Source organism: Cupressus sempervirens, chromosome 7, assembly GCF_028749045.1.
Source record: "Cupressus sempervirens isolate cs-2001-9-10 chromosome 7, ASM2874904v1, whole genome shotgun sequence".
NCBI lineage: Eukaryota > Viridiplantae > Streptophyta > Pinopsida > Cupressales > Cupressaceae > Cupressus > Cupressus sempervirens.
Genome location: NC_143124.1, coordinates 848209413 through 848220341, shown reverse-complemented (window position 1 = coordinate 848220341; position 10929 = coordinate 848209413).

Here is a 10929-nt window from a genome sequence, read left to right as displayed (position 1 = left end):
TAACATGATAATAACTGATGCATTTCATAATTGTATAATGGCAGAGCGTAGGAGGTAGCTAGTGTTTATAGATTGCAAGAATGGTGAAGAATGGCATAATGGGTTTTCTTCTAGTGTGGGTCCACGACATCCTTGGAATCCACCATGCGATAGGCAAGCGACTAGGTGGAAAGAGGATTGAGGTGGAAATGGTCTGAATAGATGGAATTCATGGGCCTCTTGATTTAGATGGGGTTATTCAAAAATCATAAATGGTATCAAGGGAGGTGTGGAAACTATGAGAGCAAGTCCAAAAAAGGCATATTCCCCTTTGACTAAATAAAACTAAGCACTACTGACAACATGGCATCTGACACCAGGATTGAATCTTCATCTTGGAAGGAGCTAGTTAAAATTTTGTGTGCAAGAGCCATCTTTATGAAATGGGGTGGGGATGGCCTGAACTGCCCAAGAATTGTAAATGGGTGGATGAAACTTGGGTTCTATATGTGGTGGTCAAAACTTAACTAATGGATTTTTCTTGATTATTATGGGGTTTGTCCTTGGAAAAAATGTGGGTGATGTATAATGGACCATTTTTATGAGTGGTATTTGATTCTACAAAAGGACTAGGTTCCTAATTTTAACCTTAGACATGCATCGATTGAAGAAGTCCTTATTTGGTTCTACTTGTACAGCCTACCCCACTAGGACTAGAATGAATAAATGTTTAAAGAAATAGGGGACATGATTAGTAGGTTTATCAAGTTGGATGAAGCAATACCCAAAGAGGACTTCAACATGTATGCTCACATATGTGTACTATAGAAGCTCATCCTCTTCTTCCCCACTCGGTAGAATTGTGTACCTTTGAAGGTTACTAGTGGTAAGAGATTGAAGTGGAGGAGATCATAAAAAAATGTCAAACATGCAAAGGTGGGGACATAAAGCCCAACCCATAAAAGGAAAGAGAAAGAGGATGACAAAAAAGTTTCCAATTAGATGGAGGAGGAGAGTGAAGGTGGTATGGATGGTTCAAAGACATAGGGTGATACTACCCTTGTGAACAACCTCCATGGAGAGGATGTGAGCACATATATCTAGCCAGTCCTAGTGAACTCACAAAATACTTGTGAGGCAGTAAAGGAAATAGGAGAGAACTCCAAGAGTCTTGCAAGGGATGGTAGTTGTCAAGAGTTTTTGGTGACTGCCATCAAGGTTTCAATTGAACAGATCATAATGTCAGAGATTCCTGTTTCGACCACATGGATTGGATTGGTTGAGTTTGGAGATGTTGAGAGAGGAGTTGACAATGGTGTCAGTGTATAAAAGTAAGGGAGGAAAAGTCTAGGAGGAAGTGTAGCAATGCTTATGAGTGAGGGGTTTAAGGGAAATGTTGTGGTGGCATATTTTCAAATGGGTTGAATTGATGAACCTATGTTTAAAGACATTCATGATTCACTAGCTAGGATGGTCTTAGTCCAACAATTTGGCTCTAAAGAGGCAAATGAGTTGGGCAAAGAGGACTTACTTGGATTGAATGAGGAAGTAGGGATTAAGAAGTTGAGGTTGATCCAACAATCGAAGGCATCCTCTACAAGAATCAACATAAGCAATCAAACTATCAAGGGTAGAAGAGTTATTAGAAAAGTGCTTGAGGAAGCTAGAAACTTGAAAGGCCAGACCAAACTTAGATTCATGTCTCTCTCTTGGTGCAATAAGATGGTAGTCCTCCCAGGTGTCCCTTTAAGGTGGAGTTCACATGGCTCAAGGAAGAAGGTTTTTTTTTTGACATGGTGGTTGAGTGGTGGAGGACAATGTCATTGGTTGAAGGTAATTTAGGTTTTCAATTTTTTTAGAAGCTTAAATTCATCAAGATAAATTTGAAATCATGGAATAGAGAGCACTTTGAGAATAGTTTTAGGGATAAGATGGAGTTGGAGGTAGATTTGGAGGCCTTAAATAGAAAGGTTATGGTATATGGTATGGATGAGGAGGATTTTGTAATTGATAAGACATTGATGGTGTGATATAATGAGATTCTATAATGTGAAGAAATCTACTAGAAGTAGAAATCTTGAGAAGACTGGATTAAGGTAGGTGTGTGTAACACTAATTTTTTTCATAGTTTGGTGAAGTGACGCAAAAGTATTAATCATTTTTAAAAAAAAATTAGTAGTCAGGACAAGGAAGTCACAAAGGACCTAGCAGCCATAAATCAATAGCCTATGGAGTTTTTCTCACAGCTTTGGACAACGGACAAAAAGAAAAGATACACAAGACAAGAAGAGATGTTGGGAATCATTCCAAGCCTTGTCATAGATGTGGATAATAGTATCTTGATGGAAGTGGTGAAGGTAAATGAGTTGAAGGCAGTGATTTTTGGTCTTGGGGGTGAACAGGCCCCTGGACCCGATGGGTTTTAGGTCTTCTTTTATCAGAAATTCTAGGAGGTGATTAAATTTGACTTGTTGGTAGTTGTGGAGGAATCCAAGTGTCAATATTTTAGATTCAAAAATATATTGGTGTCCCTTATTCCTAAGAAGGAGAGACAATCCTTTTTTGAAGAGCTTTTATCGATATCACTATGTAATATGATATACAAAATTATTTCTAAGTTGGCTGCAAACAGATTGAAGAAGTTGTTAAACAAGCTAATCTCTCTAGAGAAAAAAGACTTCATGCTAAATGAAAGCATTACTGATGGCATTATTGTGGACCATGGAGATATTCATTCAGATAAAGCTAGCAAAAAGTAACTCAAATTGGATATTTGAAAAGCTTATGACAAGGTCGATCAGGGTTGATTTGGTTTTGGAGAAGGTTGGCTAAAATAAATTGAGGGAATGTTCTTGACTTATAGGGTATCAATTCTAGTGAATGGATGTTTGTAGGGTTTTTTTTTTCATACTACCAGGGGTTATGCCAAGGGGATCTTATTTCACTATGTTTGTTTAGTTTGTTGGTTGAAATGTTGGGTCACACTACCACTAGGAAGCATGTGACAGGACAATGGAAAGGTATACTTATAGCAAGGGGTATTGAAGCCACTACACACTCTTAATTTGTTGATGACACAAAGAAGCCAAAATCATGAAGAAGGTTTTAGAAATGTATAGAAGAGTGATAGGTCAAGCGATTAATTGGACCAAATCAAAAGTTTTTTTTTCAATAGGGAATTGGGATCTCAAAGAGCTACTACTAGAAAATTTAGGGTGGGGATTGGAAGAATCCTACAAAAATTCCTTGGGCCACCATTGTTTGAAGGATTCGATAAAGTAGAAATATGGAAGGATTTAATTAATGGTCTTCATTGTATGATGGATAGTTGGAAGGGACGGTAGCTTACACTAGCAGTGAGGATGCTTACGCTTTGGACAGTGATCTCATATATGCTGATATTTTATAAGGCTTGTTTCGTAATTCCAAAGAAAGTTATTAACACGATCTAATACAAAAGTTCCTATGGAATGGTTTGCAAGAGGCAGATAAAACCATTTTAATTGCTTGGAATCACATATGCCAACCTAAGGGGGGTAGTGCTGAGATGTGTGATTGAATGCTCTTGAAGACTATGATGAGGGATAAGTTGATTTAGCAATTGTATGTGGAAGGCAAACACAGATAGATGAAGGTGCTACAAGCTAAATACTTAGAAAATTTGGAGGTTGAGAGCTAATAATTGCCAACCCACCTAGGGGATCAATGCTATGGAATTTCCTTATTAGTTGCAGACATGTTATAATTGATCATGTCACATGACAGATAGGGGGAAAATAGGGGATGACAAGAATGTGGAGTTTTGGAGTGACCACTAGGATGGTCATAGGGTGCTGGAGGATGGAGACATTCTGCAATAGATCATTTATATGTCTAAGTAGTAGGGGGGGGGAGTGTTTGTGATTATGTTGATCTAGGATTATTTGTGGCCGATCAGCAATTGAAGTGGTGTAACCTAGATTACTCAGGTCTAGATCATAGAGATACAGAGACTTTCAAATAGATTTTAGGAGCTAGAGTGGTGGTCAGATCTAGGGAGAAGGATGTCTTGAAGTGGTGTGGCTCAAAAAGTGAGAAATACTCTATAAAGGTTAAGTATACGATGCTTGAAGGATCACATAGGAGGGTGGAATGGGAAAGGAGCTTGAGTTGGCATAGTGTGTGCCTTCTGAAAGTAGGTGTATTTACTTGGCTTGCAGGGAATAGGAGGATCTTGAGAGGTGAGTGATTGTAGAGAATGAGCTTTCTAGGTCCTTCTAGATGTGTCTTGTATAAGAAGACAAAAGAAATAGTTGATCACATACTGTAGAAGTATCATTATGCACAAATGACATGGAATTTTTCAATGAACAAGATGAATCAGCATAGCCCATTACCAAAAAATATTTTGGAATGGTTGGAAGCATGGCCAATGAGTCTCAATTGCTTGACCTTTACAGATGCTTTGAGGATTATCCCTTCTATAACACTATGGGAGTTGTGGAAGGAAAGAAATTGAAGGGTCTTCGAAGAGAAGTTAGAAATGCAAGAGATATTTCTTCAAAGATTGAGGAAGGCAATTTTGGAAGTAACCTTGAATGCTATAGCTAAGGTAAATTCATAAAAAAAACCCCTTTTTCAAGATAAGATATTCAAGTTCAAAGGAGTTTTTCTATGACTAGGTTCAAACCTATTAATGGGTCCCAAAGGGTTAATCATTCAATTAGGCACATAAATTGTGTTTGGCATCCTTTGAATAAAAGATGGGTAAAGATCAATTTTGATGGTGCCTCTAGGGGCAACGTGAGGACATCAAGGTGTGGATATGCAGTGAGGGATGAACAAAAGAATGTGCTCTCTATTGGAGCGAAGAGATTTTCAGATGGACTGACAATGTGACAGACATTCAAGCAATAGTAGAGTCTATGTCGATGGGGATTAAGTTAGGATACAAAATAATACGTCTTGAAGGTGATTCATAGATTATGATAAATGGATTAATTATAGGCCAATTGGATATGTAGCATCTTGATAAATATGTCAAACATGTTAGAATTCTTCTTGTAGAGGTCAAAGAATATCATGTAATGTACACCTTTAGAGAAGCAAACAATCTTGCAAATAAATTGGTAAATGTAGGGGCCTTGGGTCTTTAGAAAACAAGTTAGAGTTATTTGAGGACTTTCACAATGTTGATTTGGAGATTGTGGAGTGGCGTTTTCAGCATGAAATTTAGCTAGGTTCTTTATCATTTATGTTCTAGATGGTGTTTGAGCATTCCAAATAATGATGGTAGAGTGAGAGGTAGAGTTAATGTTTACATGTTTTGAAGTACAATCAAGTAGCAAGGTATTGTGAGATTTAATGTGCCATAATTATTCATTGATTTAAATGCATCCTATGTGCTTCTAGATAGTTCTATAGTATTTATAGTGGGGTGGTGTTATTCTCAAACTCATTCATTTTTAGTTTTGAGTTTAGAAGGTGATGATGGAGGCAAACATTAGTTTGAAAATGAGCAAATAGATCCCGGGCTTCATTGGTCAAGTCTTGACAAGAAGGAATGGGTTTAAGTTAAAATATGTGGAGTTATGGAAGGCAGTGAATATGATGTTTGGAGAAATTGAAGGCCTTTGTGGTGGAGCAAGTAAGAGGCAGAATGTGGGAAAGGGGCGTCAAAAGGTTACTCCATGTAAGTCATCAGGGCCTCTAGATGCCTAGGGGAGACCTGTGATTAGGAGGTAGTGTCAGCCATTGCTAAAGAAATGTTAGAGACAAGGGAAGGGTGTTGTGAAGGTGATGATCAAGAAACCAGAAAATGGTATCCCAAACTTTTCAAAGAAGAATGCGGGTACTGTGTTGTTGTCATTTGTTGGAGTAATGTTTTTTTTTTTGGGCCTCTCTTGTCAATCTAGAATGTAAATTGTTTAAGATCCGTTTGGTTGTGGGAATAAGAATATGAGAATATGAATACATATTATGGAATTGTTATTCTAGAATAGAAAATAAGAATACATATTCCTATTCTTGTTTGGTTCAGTTAGAATTTGATAGGGAATTCATGGACCCAAAACTTTATGTTTTCTAAAATAAATAAAATTAGAATAGGAATATGTATTCCAATCCCACCTATTTAGGTGGAATTGCAAATGCTCATTTTAGGCCAAAATTGGAATATGTATTCCCATTCACAATTCTGATTTAGTGCACCCAAATGGAGAATTTGAAATTTTAAGAATTTATATATGCCTATTCCACTCATATTCTCACCGCCAAGTGTTCGGTTGTGAATCTAGTGTGTCAAGTTTGGGTGTAGTAGTTTTTTCAGGTGGTTGTATGGTGTTCGTGTTTGTCTCATTCAACCATTTTATTTGGATTGTATAATGTATGATGAGAAATGTGTGTCTTCAGTATAGTGTCCTGTTTGATGAAGAATAGATCTAATTATTATGTGAAGTAAGTCATATGTTGGTGTGGAGGACTGGATTTTCTTTGATATTAAATTATGGAATAATCTTTTTATTAATAATTGAATGCTATTATTACCAATAAAAAAACCATTGCATTGCATTTCATATCTATAAACCATTATCGAACTAAAGTCCAAGTAGTGGTTGGAATTGGTATATGCTAGAACTCTCCCTTAATTTCAACTAGGGAGAAATTGAACCTATGCAAGGAAATAGAAATGAGGGAAACCCCAATGGGAACAAAAAATCACCCTCAAAATCAACAAGAAATCTAACAGAAAATATTTTGGGACAAGGAAAGTGTACACATATGTTGAATGGCAATGCCATAGTGTTGAATGAAAAGACTCCTCTAAAACCAAGATAAACACCAAGTTCAATGTTCATGAGTGCCCCCAATAACACCACTCAAACAACGAGTATATGGAAAACAAAGACAAAACATCTATCAAACAAAGATACAAAAGATGGTAATATACATAGGTGCCCCCAAAAAAATGAATTGATGGAAAAAAAGGCAAAACATCTATCAACCAAGGATGCAAATGACATATGAATCTATATGAGTGATCCCAATGAGATTACTCAATTATGCAAGAGCAATTTTCTAGTTGAAAATACAGGTGTCAATTATTTATAAAATTGATCAACTTTGGAACCAAGGAAGCATCAACATGAACAGTATAAAACCCCTTCATAATATTGAAAAGAGAGGCATGAAAAGTTGGCTAACATGGTGTTAATAAAGAGAAAATGAAGGCAAGGCCCATGCAAAGAAAACATGACCTTGACCTATCTATAATACATATATCATGAGAAGATTTTCTGGAGCTTGATTGTGTCACAATTTTTTAAGCATCAACATTTTTTTCTCTATTCTCTTGCACTCCTCATCTTGATGATGGATAATTGTGTGTGATCTATTTTTTAAGCATCAACATCTTTTTCTCTATTCTCTTGCACTCCTCATCTTGATGATGGATCACTATGTGTGATCCGAAACATTGATGCTTAAAAAATTGTGACACAATCAAGCTCCAGAAAATCTTCTCATGATATTACTAATGGATTGTGGAAATCAAATGACATATAATACAGATTTTAATTCAATCTCTATTGTCATAATTGTTTGATGCAAGCCTCTACTAGTGGGTTGAAGTAGGATATTTGGCTTCCATCCAAATAGTTTTATGGAATGAGAATGAAACAAGCTGAAAATTCCATTCTTGCAAGATCTGATCTTATTTTTCCAAAAAAAGGCTCTTTCCTAGCTCCTAAGCTCTAATACTATTTAGAATTTTCAGCATAGATATAGATAGAAAGAAAACAAAATCTTGCAAAAATAGAGTAAAAATAAAGTAGATCAACAATGAAATTAAATTACAATATGCATAATCATACATAATTTAAACAATGTTGAAACCACCTTTTGAAAAGAAAATTATGGTGATATGCATGAGTAACTAACACTACAATGAAATGCATGAGCATATAACACCATGATAAAATGCATGAGAAGATAACAATAGTACTTAGTCAGGGAGATACATGCAGAAGAAATAAGTGAAATCAAGAAACATAGTCACCATTATTAATAAGATGAAAACTAACGCACTATAGATCCGTAAATCACTATGGAACTAAAGTCCAACTAGTGGTTGAAATTAATATGTGCTAACAACTTCAACTTCCTCATGCTTGCTTGTTTATCTTCCACTGCTTCCATGATGTCTTTATTGCATCAACTTTAGTCATCCCTTCAATTACAAATAACATAAGGATTTATTAATCACTCTCAATAGTATGCAAACTATCCAATTTATTTATCATGGTAAAAAGGTCAATCTAACCATGGAAAATGTCTTACCTCTGAGATATGTTTATGAGGAAATTATGGTTTATGCTGTGGTTTGCAATGTGGGTGATCATGGCTTGTTTTTCCAAGGCTAAACATTATGACATTTTTATTAGTCACAACCTTGGCAATTGTCACTTGAAAGGGTAGATTCTCACAATGATAGCATTGTGTTTCAATTTGGAAGGTGGGTTATTGTTCTTGTTTCTATTGAAAATAAATTTGGAATTGTGTTCTTGGTGTACTTCAAATTTTAATGTTACAATTTTAATATTACATGCATATTGATAGTAATTCTACATATTGAGCATTGGGATTAACTATTAAAATGTTGCATATTAAAGTTCTATGATATTTAAATGAAATTCTTTATCCATATTTTCATATGAATGTTATATATATATATAGTCATCCCAAACTTGGAATTTGTTTTTTTTGTCATCTCAGAAACTTGCCCCCCTACCCCTATTGCCCTTGTCTTGATAAATTAGAGTAACACGAAATATATGATTACAACTACATAGAACTTATTGATAGTTAGATAAGAATCATGGACAACCAAATTAAACAAATTGGACATGTAATCCTATTTGACAATTTACTCATTTATGTTGGATCATTAATTCCATCAATAGATTAGGTTAAGCCAATGCCTAGGGTGTTAGATCCTATTGTGTGGATTGTATAGACAAAACTATATGATGGGTGGTGGAAAGTGAACTCCAATGAGGCTTCAAAGGGAAATCTTGACTTATTGGGTGCAAGATTTATTATTCAAGACTGGATAGGTAACACTATAGCTTTAGGTGGTAAGAGACTAGAAGATGGAACTAGTAATGTGGCAAAAGAAGAGGAAGCATTGGTGGCACTTAAAGCGGCAAGAAGCCTAGGGACATCAAAATTGCATCTTAAAGGGTATTCCCAAATAATTATTCATACAATTATCAAAGGTGCATTAGAAGCTTGATATTTACAAAATTATGTAGATCATATTGGAGTTCAATTAACCTTTTTTTAATGACTTTAGAATATTGCATGTGAAATGAAGAAAATAACCTATCGAATTGGGCCCTATGGGTCTTTACAACTAAAGGATAAAGTTGAATTGAAGACTTCAACAAATTGAAACTATAAAATAGTTAACCATCAACAATTAAAAAAGAAAGGAAACTTGTAAAAGATGATACGCTAAATGGAAATGTTGTACAAGCATAGTGAATTAATAATAGTTGGAAAATTGAAGTGATATAAAGTTTCATGAGAGGATAATATTTATTGTGGTAGATGTCCCAAAAATTTGACAGATCTCCCTAAAGTTACTTATAATTATCAATGTTGGTAAAGTGGTATGGCTATATGGTTTAAGGATGGAAACATTGTTCACCTTAATTCTAACAAAGAAACAAATTATGCTTATTCATTTGGTGTCTAAGATGAGTTTAAACAACATGTTCTTGTTGACTGAACATAGAATTGTCAAATTTGCATCATTGATTCTAGGATAAATGTTTAACTAGATTAAAAATCGGTATAAGACAAACATATTTTTGTACTCTATGATCATGGCATGGAGACTACAATTAGAAGAGCCAATGGAGAATGTTTAGATGATAATTCGGGCCATAGTTCCTACATAATTCTTTGGAGGTTTGGATTCCATTCTTGAAAGAGTTGTTCTTGGATAGGGTACGAATTTTAGTGATGTCCCTATGAATGTGAAGATTGTTAAAGGTACCAAATTATTTACCCCTTTTGTCTAGAGGTTTGATGAGAATAAGCATAGAGTCTACTTTAAAGAAGCTCTCAAGTGGCGAGAAAGCCATAATTGGTGTTAGAAATAAGAGGATTGGATTAAAATTTTAGAGAATTGATGTACTATGTTGGGATTGCAAAGGCCCCCCTAAGGAGACACTCAATGAGGTTGGAGGCGAGGTGATGCAAGGAAGTTGAGGTCCCCTTAAGGAGATGCTCGCTGAGGCTAGAGGTGAGGTGATGCAATAAAGTTCATGGAGCATGAGCCAACAAGCTAGAGCTTGGGTGATCTTTATAGTTTTTCATGTCTTCTTTTGTTTAGGGTTTTTAGTTTTACTAAAATTATGCCATTAAAACTATAATGATTGTGGTTTAGGAAGTTGATTATTATAACCCTTGAAATCTTGTTGTTGGCAATATGTTGCAAACTATGTAATTACTAGGGAAAAGGTGGTGTAGATTTAGGGTTATAATATGCAAATCTAGATTTAAAGAATTTATAGTAGATAGGGGTGGGATGATAGTTGTATAATCCACTAGAATCTAGACATCTACTTGATTGTAGGTCACTAATATATTGATTATTGGAACTATTAATATAGAACTATTAATGACATTATATTTTTTAGATGTTTATGAAATATTGTTCATAGGTTCTTGTACTATGGAAATTAAAGGACTTGCACTCTTTGTTCTTTCAACTTTCATGAAGAAAGTTGATTTTGAAAGACTCAATTTTTATGAATATTGTTGAATGCAAATCTCTCTAATTTTTATTCATCTCCAAAAGACCCAAAATTACAACTTACAATCATTGACTCTAAAACTACCATCTCTCTCCCTTTTTTCAATGTTTCTGATGACCATGATGATGTCTCACATCTTTATGATAGT